This window comes from Ananas comosus, linkage group 10 (assembly GCF_001540865.1).
Source record: "Ananas comosus cultivar F153 linkage group 10, ASM154086v1, whole genome shotgun sequence".
NCBI lineage: Eukaryota > Viridiplantae > Streptophyta > Magnoliopsida > Poales > Bromeliaceae > Ananas > Ananas comosus.
The window spans coordinates 8,919,246-8,931,950 of record NC_033630.1 but is presented as its reverse complement, the minus strand read 5'-3'; the positions used below and the strand labels follow the sequence as shown (position 1 = coordinate 8,931,950).

The window sequence follows — 12,705 nt, the reverse complement described above, 5'->3', positions numbered from 1 at the left end:
TTGGAGACTTTTACTTCATGCATAATCGCTTCGTACTTATGCTATTTATGCTAAGTAGAAATATCATATTGTAGTAAGTTACATTTTACTTACCTCTTGTTTTTCTACATTTATAGTCACTGACCTCTTCTTGTAGCTTTTGGGCCTTGTGGCGCAGTTCACTGAAGTCAGTAATTGCCCACTGGGAACTATTTTAATAGTTCTCACGCCCCTGTTTCTATGTTTCCTTTTCAGAGCCTTCGGCACCGGCGGAGGCACGGGATCGCGGCAAGGGTGTCGCGTAGCTAGCTCGCGGAGAGTTACTGTTGCCTAGGTGGTTTACTCCTCTTTCTTTTATATTTTGAGAGAGTGTGAGGCTTTTGTATCCATGTATAGAGACCACCTGTGTACCTATCTATAGCACTTGTATTTGGGATCCCTATTGTATTTACTTTATGCCTTATTTAGTGGATTTACAGCTTTTCCTCATCCTTTGTTGTAGCATTTAGACATTTATTATGCTCTGATACTCCTAGATGTCTTTTATTATTGCTTTTATTATCGTTGTTTTTAGACGCCTTATATGTTGAAGACATATAGCGGGTCTGGGCACGCGCCGGGCGGGCTTCCGCTGGGTCCCGGGGCGTGACACTAGGGCTTGGACCAAGGAGGGATTTGGAGAGACTTTGGTAGAGAAGAAGACCAAGACAAGGGTGTTGCTTGCTATTGTGCAAGTGTACAAGGAAAATGCTTGAACCGAAGGTGAGATTTCTTGGTTTCTAAGCTAGATTTTGGTTTAATCCTTTCTAGTATGTTTCTAGGAGATGGATTAGAGGATTTTCCCCATAGTTTTCATGCTACGGACCTAGTTGGGGAAGAAGATAATGTACAAGGACCTATACTTAGGGTTTTTGGATTTTGTGGTTCAATCTTGGGATTGATCTTTTTTTAACCTAATTGGTAGGTCAACGAACGCGTTGGTGCTCTCGGTTCGGCAATACGACGATCGAGCGCGAAGATATTGAGAAAAGAAGCTAAATTGGTACAGATCGTCGCAGCTCGCAGCGTAGAAGTCTAAAGGTTGTGGAAAATTGGATTTCGACATCCTAGTATCACTAAAAGGTGGGGGGTGCTATCCGAAAACATCGGATCTCTTTCTATGTCTATGTCACTTTATTCGAGCATATTGATATTGAAGCATTCTTGCATATAGGGTAGTGTGAATATGTTCTTGGTTGAAATGCATTTAGATGCTTAAAGAATATGTGAAATGATAATGAACCAAGTGAACCATGTATGAAACGAAACCTATGTGCATGTGAATGTGTAACAGACTGTGACAATAGTAAACAAGGGTGACATTGACTATAGAGACTCGATTGGCATCGAAAAGTAAATAGTTAAACAAGGTTTAACCCAGAGTGACATTATGAGTAATGTGGCATCAGGACAATTGTGACTCAGATTTGGTGGTATATATGATATGGTAGAACCTATCATTGGCATTGAGATATTGTCGCATGAGACAGGTTTGGCTATATTTCCTCAAATTGAGGAATGAATCGTATTCACATGTATCGATTCCGGCTTGTGAGAGGTAGCTCCTCCACAAGCGGTGTACTCCGGAGTGTAGACACCACGGGTAGGAGTGCCCGGCGAAGATCCCTCAGGCGACAGTGCTATGTGCCTTCCCCGGTAGATGGGATGGAATCCCTTGGGGGCATTTTCAAATGCTAATCCCGGTAGATGGGACATGTGAGATGTGAGTTTGGGGTGAACTTGATGAACCCTGAAAAAATTGGGTAAAGGCCAAGTAAAAATGAGAAATGGACACGGATAAAGATTAATGTATTTGATTATCTATCTATCTGTTGACAGTTGTTTTGCAGGCATTGTATTACTAATTGCAGTAGATGGTTCGGTATCTATCTTTATTGAATTACATATGCCTGAAATAGACCTAGTGGGCGAATCGGCGCGGTCGGCGGCCGAACCCACTGGGAACTTCGTTCTAGTTCTCATTACCACTAACCCTGCAGATCCGTGCGCGAGCGGGGCGGCGGAGGATCGAACCAAGGGACTAGCGCCGTAGATAGCGGCCTCCGAGTTTATAGGCATTCCCTATGTATATTCAACTTTTGTATGTTGAACTAGTAATGTAAGATAATGTAAATAACATAGTTTGGGTTGAATGCCTTGTGATGTAAACATGAATGGAAAAGATGAATGAATGTAACAGTTTACTTGTGTTTGATTCAAATGTAATCAAATGACATGTGTTGTATGTGAATAAATGTTTAGTTTAGTATTGATGCTTTCACGTGTATGTTGTTGTTTGCCCTCGTGCAAACCTTGTATATCTTCCAATCTCTTTGTTGACTTGCTTGTAATATACATGTTGTTAGAGCCCTGGGCGTATAGGGGAGGTGCTGTCCGTTCGGCGTCTGTTACGTGCTCGAATCCGACCAAATTGGCGGAACTCAGGGCATGACAATCTATCTGTTTTGTTCACTTGTATGTTACTTGTGATTCTTGCTCTTACTTGTATCGCACTTGTGGTGTTTCGTGTATGTTGTATGTCATCTTGGGCGACAAAAGTGTACACGATTCTGTTGTTGAGCCTTGGGCGGACCGGGGAGGTGCTGTCCGTTCGGCGTCTGTTCGACGTGCCTGAACCGGCCAAATTGGCGGTCTCAGGGCGTGACACTACCACTGAGACTAAAGATAGCGGTACCCCAAGTCAGCCTACCTAGGGGTGTAGAAAAGAAGAAAAGCAATATTGTAATAATCTTGATTGTATTTGGAAGAAAAGAAAATAAAAATATAAATTGTAAAAAGCATGTGATGTGAATGCTTGTAATAGCTTAGTTATTTTATGTTTTTGATACTTCCTTATACAATCTATGCTTGAAAACTGTTCCAGGTTGGAACCTCGCGAATTGTATTGATTGCGATGCCTAGGGCGTACAGGAAAAACTCTGTCCGTTCGGCGGTCTGTTAGCGGGCCCGAATCCGACCAAATAGGCGGTTCACGGGGCGTGACACATAATCTGGTCCTTTTTTCGAGCATATCTAGAGCAAGAAATCCCTTTTCTTTTTCTAGAGCTTTTGGTCGACTTTTGATATGGTAAACATGCCTCTTTTAGGTTTCGCGCTTCTATGGGGCTAGCTGACGTTCTTTTGCTATGTCTGTTGTTTTTAATCATATGAAGTCAGTTGCGATTAAATATTGAGTTGTTACATAAACTCAGTTGTAATTATATAGTAAATTAGGAAATCAAATTTATTAGTTTGTTATGTTTGAGTTGTCACATTATATGATATCAAGTCAATTATGATTAACTACTAGGTTGTCATGTTATATTAAGTCAGTTTTAATTAAATAGTGAGTTGTCATATCATATTAACTTATAGTTGTCATTAAATACTGAGTTGTCAATCAAATTTATTAATTTATTTGGTTAAACTATCTTAAAGAAAGAAATTGAAAAAAGTTTGTAAAAAAGAAAAATATAAAGTGACATGTAACAAAAACAAAAGAAAAGAAATAAAATGGCACCTAGTGGGTGTCATATTCTATAGATTATTAATATGGATGTACATATTATCTTATCAACAAACAAACATTATTACTAAATTTAATTGACTAAAATAAAATATAAAGAAAGAAAAAAAATAAAATAAATTACAAAAGAAAATTATACGAAAGAGGATATTGGAAGCAATGCAGCACACTTCTCTGCATTTCGCGTACTAGTGGGATCTGCCACAACTTCGAATCATCAAGTCGTAACACGTCATTTTGATGGCAACCAATCATTTCTCAACTCTTTTACCTCTCTCTCTTTGTCATCTCTTTCTTTTCCACTTTCCTTTCTTCGTCTTCTTCCTACTTCTCTGTCTTCTGCTTCCCAAAACCCTAGTTTCCCTCCCAGCTCATGGTGCTACTCACAGTGTTCGTTGTGCCCAGGGCTTGAGCTGAAGAACCCTCAATAGCATGTCTAGATTTGTCGTGTACATAAGACTCCCTCACATACACAAAGCGACAAACAATATCAATTAACTATAAAAATAGACAAGAGATTTATATGAGTTGGGGTATCAAAGTATAAAAATAATATTCTGTTTCAACTACAAATACCAAATGAATTACTACATATTTAGTCTAATATTACAACTTTCTAAAATACTAAGTTTCTACATAAAGTTCCAACTCTAAGCAATGCCAAAAGAAATGATGAAGAACTAACTAGTATGTGAACCCTTTATCTCGATCACCCACGAGGGATGAGGGAAACTCTAAAAAAGGAAGCAACATAAGGACGTGATAACTATATATAATAGTTTCGAGTTGATACAATCGCTATAAGAAGTGTTCTTCCCACCAAGTCTGCTATAGGCATAACAATAAAAGAAGATATAATAGATACGGAATAATAGATGCTTATAATAAGAAAAATCTACTATCTTGTCTCTACTATATCAGTTGCATCAATCGTTATCTCTACATGCATTAATTTACATGAATATAAGTTGACTACTCAATATCCACTTACCTAGACCAAATAAAATCCATTCAAGTTTGCGCTTTGCCTAATAGGACGTCGAACAATCACATGCCAACCCACATTGGCACTCAACATGTAGAGGAACAATCACATCCTCGCCAAGCTATATCTTCGGATGGCCACAGTTTATAAGGAGCAACTCTCACAAGCTAAAGTGCATGTTAAGCTCCTGTTGGCTATTATAAGCTATAATCACATATCTACACTCATTATATCACTATTGAAACACATATAATTATTTTCTAACTACATTGTATTTTGTCAAACATCTTGTGTGCACTTTCCTAAATCAAGCTCTGTATGTCATTTTGCCTTACTCAATTGATATCCCACTGTTATATCATGCTCACTAAGTGTGTTTAACCCGAAAAACAAATTACTAACCACTATAAGGCGTGCATGAATAAAGTTTCCAACTTCAAAATCTATGTTTTTCTACCTATATTTAAAGATCATCAACTAATATAAAATCTCTATTTTGACTAGAAACTTTCTATGCAAACAAAGAGTAGAAAATAACTATTACCAAGAAAGAGCAGACATAGATGCAGATCACCTTTTTCAGATATTTAAACGCACTAATTCTTCGAAAGAGATTGTTGTAAATCCAACTGAAGTTCTTGAGCCCACCAAACAACCCTACAAAAGGGTTTCTAACCTGTCAATACAATGGAAACCTCTAAATCTAAACTCTAAACTCCACATTCTTCAAAATTCCTTAAAAACTACCAAAATTGTACTATTTAAAGTATAGAGAAAATAAGGACTAACCTCTTCCAAGTTCTATCTCCTAGATCAAGCCTTTGGACTTAGGTTGGGCTCTCAAAAAGCTTTTTCCTCCTCTTCTCTTGCTCCAACTCTAACCTTAGTTAAGTTTGAGCTTCTAAAGAGAGAAGAAAATGAAGGTAAGGAGGGCTTTGGAGAAGATCAACTAGTGGAGAGGTAGAAGAAGGATATGGAGGAGACAAAGAGAGTGTTTTCTCTCTAGTGAGCTAGGAGAAATAGAAAGAGAGTTACAAAAAGAGAGGTACTTATAGAGGTAACCATACCCCCTCAAAACACAGGTTGTGTGTAAGTGAGTACAGATACTCAAATGCGAGTACGGCATTCCCTTGCATAGTATCGGTACACTCCTTCAATATGGCAAAATTCGAGAGTTCCAACAACGTGAACAGCTTGAGGTGTACCGATGCTCCCATCTCGGGTACTAGTACACTCACGTCGGATGCTGGTATGCTGGGATTTCTATTGAATACCAGCAACCCCCAACTCCCATACTGGTACGAAACTGAAAATTTGCCAAGTGTAGGTTTAGTTTAAGAACTTTATTTTTGCATCGTTTTCACTCCAAAGCCATTCCAACTCAACTCTAACTCTTCTGAAACACTCAAATGACACCACAAGTCATCTATACATATAATGAAAGTTGAGTTTGTACGGCGCGCTCCCCACGTTTTGGGGGCCTCGCACGAGAGAGAGAGAGAGATAGAGAGAGCAGACAGAGAGAGAGAGAGAGGGAGAGAGAGCAGACAGAGAGAAAGAGAGAGGGAGAGAGAGATAGAGAGAGCAGACAGAGAGAGAGAGGGAGAGATAGAGAGGGGGGACAAGGGGGGTCCCAAGGGGCCCGCGCCCGCGCGCCTTCCGTGCGAGGGTCGCGTGGGAGAGCGAGAGAGAGATAGAGAGAGAGAGAGGGGGGGACACGGGGGCGCGCGCGCAAGAGAGAGAGATAGAGAGAGAGAGGGGAACATGGAGGTCCCAAGGGGGGACACGCGGGGCCCAAGGGGCCCTCGCGCGCGGGAGAGAGAGAGAGAGTGAGTCTCACTCTCTCCCGCCTCCTCTTTACCTCTCCCTCTCCCCCTGCTCTCTCCCTCTCCCCCCACCCCCCTCTCTCCTCTGCTCTCTCCCTCTCTCTCCCCCCCCCTCTCTTCACCTCTTTTCCTCCCCCCCCGCTCTCTCTATCTCTGTAATAACTGAGATTTTTGATTTATTGATTAAACCCTTTTGTTTGACGATGTTCTTGTGTGTAATATAATTATAAGTGTACTCGTCAAATTTCAGGAGAAAACGAGTTAAAACGGAGAAGTTACGCGACCCGGAAGTTTGACTTAAGTGAATAGTAACTCCGGTTTTCCGGAGAGGCCGCGGAGTAGAGTGGACTTTCGACGCGTATCGGACTCCGAATATAGCCTTCCAATAGCTCGTTTTCAACTGCTCGACTATCCTGGACCCAATGGCACTGACGAAATTGGAATTGGCTGCACGGATTTCGAGATAAAGGGGTTTAATGGTTTTTACATATAGTTGTCTATATGTGGTTTTTGGTGGAACCTAGGAGGGATGGTTTTGTCGCAAATCGGGAACCTTTTCGGGCGAAACGAAATGCTAGATTCGATGCCTCTGTCGTGCTGATCGCGCTGGTGCGATCCGATCGGAAATCCGACGGACGGATCTTCGGGAATCGCGAAAAGTCCGCGAAGGGGCTGATTTGAGTAATCGGATTATTCGCGAAAAGGCCCTATATTTTATGCGTCGATTTGCGAGTTTTCGAACTCGGAGGGACTGTCGTACATAAAGCACTCGCTGGCAGGGAGCTAGGTTTAAACCGTTCAGCCTTGAAGGGGGTTTTTCGCAAAGTCGCAGCACCTATATATAGGTTGACCTAGGGTTTCTTGAGCTAACCCTAACCCTAGAACCCCCCCAGCTGACCCCAGCCGCCCCTGTCACCCCAGCACCTCCCTGCCCTGCCCGTGCTCACGTTCCGGCCGCCGCCGAGCAGCCCCGGCCGCCGGAAACCGCCTGCAGCCAGCCTTCCTCCTCTCCTCGGCCACCTCCCTCATCCATCTAGACCGAGGGCATGTGGGAGGGTCTCCACCGCCTCTGGAAGTGAGCCCCGGCCTCCTTCCACCTCAGGCGTGCCTCTCCCCTAGCTCCGGCCATCCCCCGACGTCGCCGGAGCCGCCGGAGGAAGCTGCGGCCAGCCCTGGTCAGCCCAGACCGAGCCAGGCCGAGCCGGGATTGCGGGCGCTGCCACCCCTCTTCTTCGGCCGCGGCGCCTTCCATCTGGCTCCGTCGACATCCGGCGTGCATCCCCCGCCGTCCCTGCACGCCGCCGGCCGCCGCTGAGCTTCCCCGCCGCCGCCCAGTTTTTGGTGCGGGCCGACCTTGGAGCCGCGCCGCCCCCGGGCGCTGCCGTTGCCCTCCGAGGTGAGCATCACCTTCCCCTCGGCCTCCGACACCGAATCATCGCCGTCCCGAGCTCCCCCGGCCGCCGCCTCGCCGCCGGCAGCCCCGAACCCGAGGAGGAGTGGGCGGAGTGGATCTCCGCCGCCACGCCACCGGCTGCCGCCCGCCGCCGGCCAGCACCTCCCCCGGACTTCTCCGACCGGCTGCTCCCATCTCCGGCCGGAGCGCCCGCCGCCCGATCGCCGACGGCCATCCCTAGCTCCCACTGCTCCGGTGAGTAGCCATTTATGGTTCCAGCACTACAGTTTTGTGTTCCGGTCACTTTTTCGGTGATCCGATGACTCCCTGGCACCTCGAGAGGTGAGCACGATGATCGTGGGCTCGTGCTGAACACGATGCTCACCTCCATTTAAGTTAACGGTGCCCTGGTTAGTGAGTAATGTGCTATCTTCGCGCTGTGCGCGTTGGTTCGCTGTTGTTCGCGTCGCTCGTGCGTGCGTAGTTGCTGCCGGCAGTGCTCCGAAAGGTGAGCACGGCCCCAGGCATGCTGAAGCCTAGCAACAAGTATGATGGTACCCTCCGTAGATCCCTGGTTTGCTGGTACGACCCGTTAGGGATTCTTTTGCCGTTAGGGATTCTTTTGTGTTTCGCTTCGTCGTGGCTGCTGTTGGCAGCAAGTTAGGGCTCAGGACAACTTCTGGACTGATCGTCCAAGGCCCCAAGCCCTTGCGGAAATCAAATCGCCATTTCCGAAGCGTTTTCGGCGAAATCCGCCGATAGAACGCGTTTTCGACTCGGAATTCATCCGACGATGCCTCGTGGTTGATTGTAGCGTCGCTGAGCCTTGTTGGCTAGTCACCCGCGTCTTCTCGAGGGTTCGGAAATGACGGGTGAGCGACGGTGGAGTTTCGGTACGATTTCTGGGACTTCCGGCTGGTTCGGTAGTTGCGTTTGAGAAACCGATTTCTGAGGGGTTATGATTTTGGGATTTGTGTGAGAATAGTCGTGTTATTGTGTTTTTGGGTTAGACTCTAACCCGGTGGACCCTTCGTAGGTCCGGTCGCTTCGTCTCCGCCTTCGCGAGACCGTTTCAGCTTTATACAGGTGGGTACTTCGATCCGACGTCGGTACAGTGGTGCACGCTTGGTGATGGTTTCTTACCCTTACTCTTCTGTTGTTACTATCCATAGTATATTGAGCCTTGCACCCTTATTTATTCGTTAAACACTACTCGCTGTTTGTATGCTTTGTATACCGAGTAGAAGTAGAGCAGTTCTCTTTATATATGCATAACTGTTGATCTAGTTGGTTGGTTGTTGCATTTCGTATCTGTTGACCTAGTTGGTCTGTTGTTGCATTCAGTATCCGTTGACCTAGTTGGTTTGTTGTTGCATTCAGTATCTGTTGACCTGGTTGGGTGGTTCTCGTACTTCGTTCGATGACCCTTGAGGTCGGTATACCCTAAGGGGCGGGATTGTCGGCTAACGCCGACGGATTATTATAGTTTACTCAGTTCTACTGTTTGGTATGTTTGTGACCTAGTCAGTCAGCTTCATGAGTCCCGTCGTCGATGACCTTTGAGGTCGGTGTACCCTGAGGGGTAGGATTGTCGGCTGGTGCTGACGATAGTTCTGGACTATATCGAATACACTCCTGTGACTTATCGGTCGGTTCTTGCGTTCGTACTTTTAGTTGACATCGAGCAGTATCTACATACTATCTTTATTTACTCTGCCTGGTTGTTCTATGTGTAGTATCCTGTATAGGGGTAGAGTAGATGGCATTCGTATATACTATACTTATGACCTGGTTGGTCGGTTCTCCTATTTGCATCGGTGACCTGTTTGGTCGTTCGTTACTTTCCGTACATTGACCTATCTCGGTCGGTTCACGTTGTTACTTGATGACCTACACGGTCAGTATGCCCAGAGGGGCAGTGATTGTCGGCTGATTGCCGACGGTTGGCTATTGATCATATCCGCATTGATCGCCACAGCTCGAGTGCATTTCACGTACACCAGCGGGTTGATACCCCCGCAGGAGGGTGTTCTTTTCCGGAAAAGTGGTCGTACATCCGACCCGTGAGCCCAGCGGTGTTCTCTTGTGCTAGGGTTACATGCCAGGTGTGAGCAGATAGTGGCTTTTGCCTGAGGTCCTTAGACCGACACGGCGGTTTAGATTGGGTACGTTTGGACTTCTCGTCCGGTTGACGCATATAGCTATAGTAGCGGTTGTTGCATATATACTTCTAGTTCTTTCTTTACAGTTGTCTTGCTACTATAGTTTTGATATCCTTGTATGCTTGCAGTTGTACATTACAGTAGCGGTAGTTGTGCTTTCATATATATATCTCATTCGTTCATTATCGTTGCTACTGTATTTTACTTACCCATACTGTTGTTTATCTCTTCCTGATCCGGTGAGTACTCCTCGCCTTCTTCGGCTTGCGGTACCCACTGGGAGGGGAGACATGTTTACATGTTCTCACCTCCCCCACTATTTTTCAGGTATTACAGGCGTTGAGTTTTGGGACGAGACGTGAGGTACGTTCGTAGCGGTCGATAGAGCTTCCGACCCAGATTATCGGTTTAGTTTTATCCCTACTATTCTGTTGTTATAGCTTAGTCAGTTTATATGGTTCAGTATTTTTATTACATTGGAATATGTGGACTTTCATGAATGTAATAAAAGAATTTCTGGATTTGGTAAAATAAAAAGTTTTTTACCCCTCGTGGTAGCTTTTATAAAAGATAAAAGTTTTCGCGTATGGAACAGTTTTTAAAAGGTTTTTCGTGGACTTTCGTTTAAACATCGAATGTAAAACTACGGTGTGAATGGTGAATGTATGAATGTAGAGCTATCTGTGTATTCATTTAGTTGTGGTTGTATACTGTTTGTACTTTTGTACTTGTGGGACGCCGTGCAAATACAGGGGAGACTCTGTCCGTGTGAACAGTGGATTCCCTGTATTTGTGGCGGATCTGGCATACTCTGGGGTCAGGTTTTCAAAAAAAAAATTTAAACGCTTTTCCGCTGTGTTTCAAACTAAAAGGGGACCCCGGGGCGTGACAATCTCTCTGCCTCTCTCCCAGCGGGTGGGCGGTAGCGGAGGCGGGAGGCGGAGGCGGGGCGGGCGCAGCGGGAGGCGGAGGAGCGAGCGAGGGCACGGGCGGGCTCCGATGCGGGGCGCGCGCGGGCGCGCGTGGGTGCCGCGCGAACGGGCACGAGCCGAGGGTTGCGTCGCGGGAGCGAAGCCGGCACGGCGGGCTCGGGCGAGCGAGCAGGCAGGGCGCAGCGGCGCGGGGCAAAGCGGGTGGGCTGCAAGGGCGCGGGCGAGCAGGCGGGGGCTCGAGCGGCGCGCCGGTAGGGCGGCGCGGGCGCGTAGGCGCGGAGACTAGCGCGAGGCGGGATTTTTTTTTTTTTTGCTTTTTTTGCTTTTTCCCTGTTGATCCACTCCCCCCCCCCCTCTCTCTCTCATCTCTCTCCTCTCTCTTTTCTTTTCTAACTTCCACTCCTCTCTCTCTCTCTCTCTCTCTCTCTCTCTCTCTCTCTCTCCTTTTCTAACTTCAGCTCCTCTCTTTCTTTATCTCTCATTTTAATTTTTTTGTAATTTTTTTATCCTGTGGATCCACTCCTCTCTCTCTTTCTCTCTCTTTTTTTTGCTTTTTTCTAACTTCCACTTCTCTCTCTCTCTCTTTTTTTTTTCCTTTTCTAACTTTTGTTTTTATTATGTAGTATTGCAACTCACATACAAAAATTTTAAAATTTAAATATAAATATAATTTTAATTCGAATCTCTTATTTGATGGATTGTGCGAGCGGAGATGCGCGAGCCGGTGCGGAGCGGATTTTTTTTGTATCTTTTTTCTGTGGGACCCACTAATGAAACTGATCGTCGAATCGAAAGTTTTATTATCGAAAATAACTTACAAATACGTAACTTCTGTGCTTTCGAAAGCATAGAAAACATACTCTAATAATGTTTAATTTTATAAATAATAACTAGCATGTTATCTATTATAGTAACTAAGTTCATTTTACCAATGAGTAAACTTTTTTTTCCCATTTTTTTTTTTTAGTATTGTGACTCACATACAAAAAAATAATTTAAATTTAAACTTTAAATTTAAATACAACAATTAAACTTTTCTATTCAAATTTATATATATAGAGAGAGAGATAGAATATATTAATCTCTGAATATATTAATTTCTCTCTCTCTTCTTTTTTTTCTTTTCACATTTTTTTTAGTATTGTGACTCACATACAAAAAATAAAAAATTTAAATTTAAACTTTAAATTAAATACAACAATTAGAATTTTCTACTAAAATATATATATATATATATATATATATATATATATATATTAAAATTTCAAATTGCAATATTTTAAATATATATTACATTATAAATTGAATTAGAAAAATCTAAATATTAAATTCCAAATATTGAAATTTCAATTTGATATATTAAAATTTAAATTTTAAGCTTCAATATTTTTTATTCTAAATTTAAATTTAAATTTTGAATAATAAAAAATAGTCTATTCGAGAGGTTTTAAAAATTACAAAAATTTTCCGCAGCGAAGCGCGGGCCTTCACTAGTTTTACACTGTATCTCAGTAATTTTTAAAGTTTAATATACTAAATTCTCCCTCCTTCAAAAAAGTCTCATCCACGAAACTACAAAATCCTTGCATCACTCTGACCCATCGAATAGATAGGGAAAATGATCTAGCCTCGAGCTTTCTAGCTCCCAAGTTGTCTCATGCTCAATCCGACCTTGCCAAAGGTTCTTTACATACAAAATACTTCTATTCCAAAGTTGCGTAACTTCCAGCGCAAGGATTCTCCAAAGGATGGCTCGAGAGAGGAAGAGAGGGGGTGTACAGGCCCACCCAACCTAGAAGAAGGAAGAAAAATGTGCCCAAAAAAGAGGATACGCCACGCTAGCCAAATTATTGACAATTAATA

The 12,705-nt window shown here is 43.9% G+C and overlaps 1 long non-coding RNA gene across 1 annotated transcript in view; it reads left to right on the top strand.

The window, feature by feature from the left end:
• LOC109716787 overlaps positions 1 to 279 on the top strand; it is a 17,059-nt gene extending 16,780 nt beyond the window's left edge. Inside the window, exon 5 of the long non-coding RNA XR_002218046.1 lies at positions 235 to 279. This is a non-coding gene — a long non-coding RNA (uncharacterized LOC109716787). The remainder of the gene's footprint in view (positions 1 to 234) is intronic.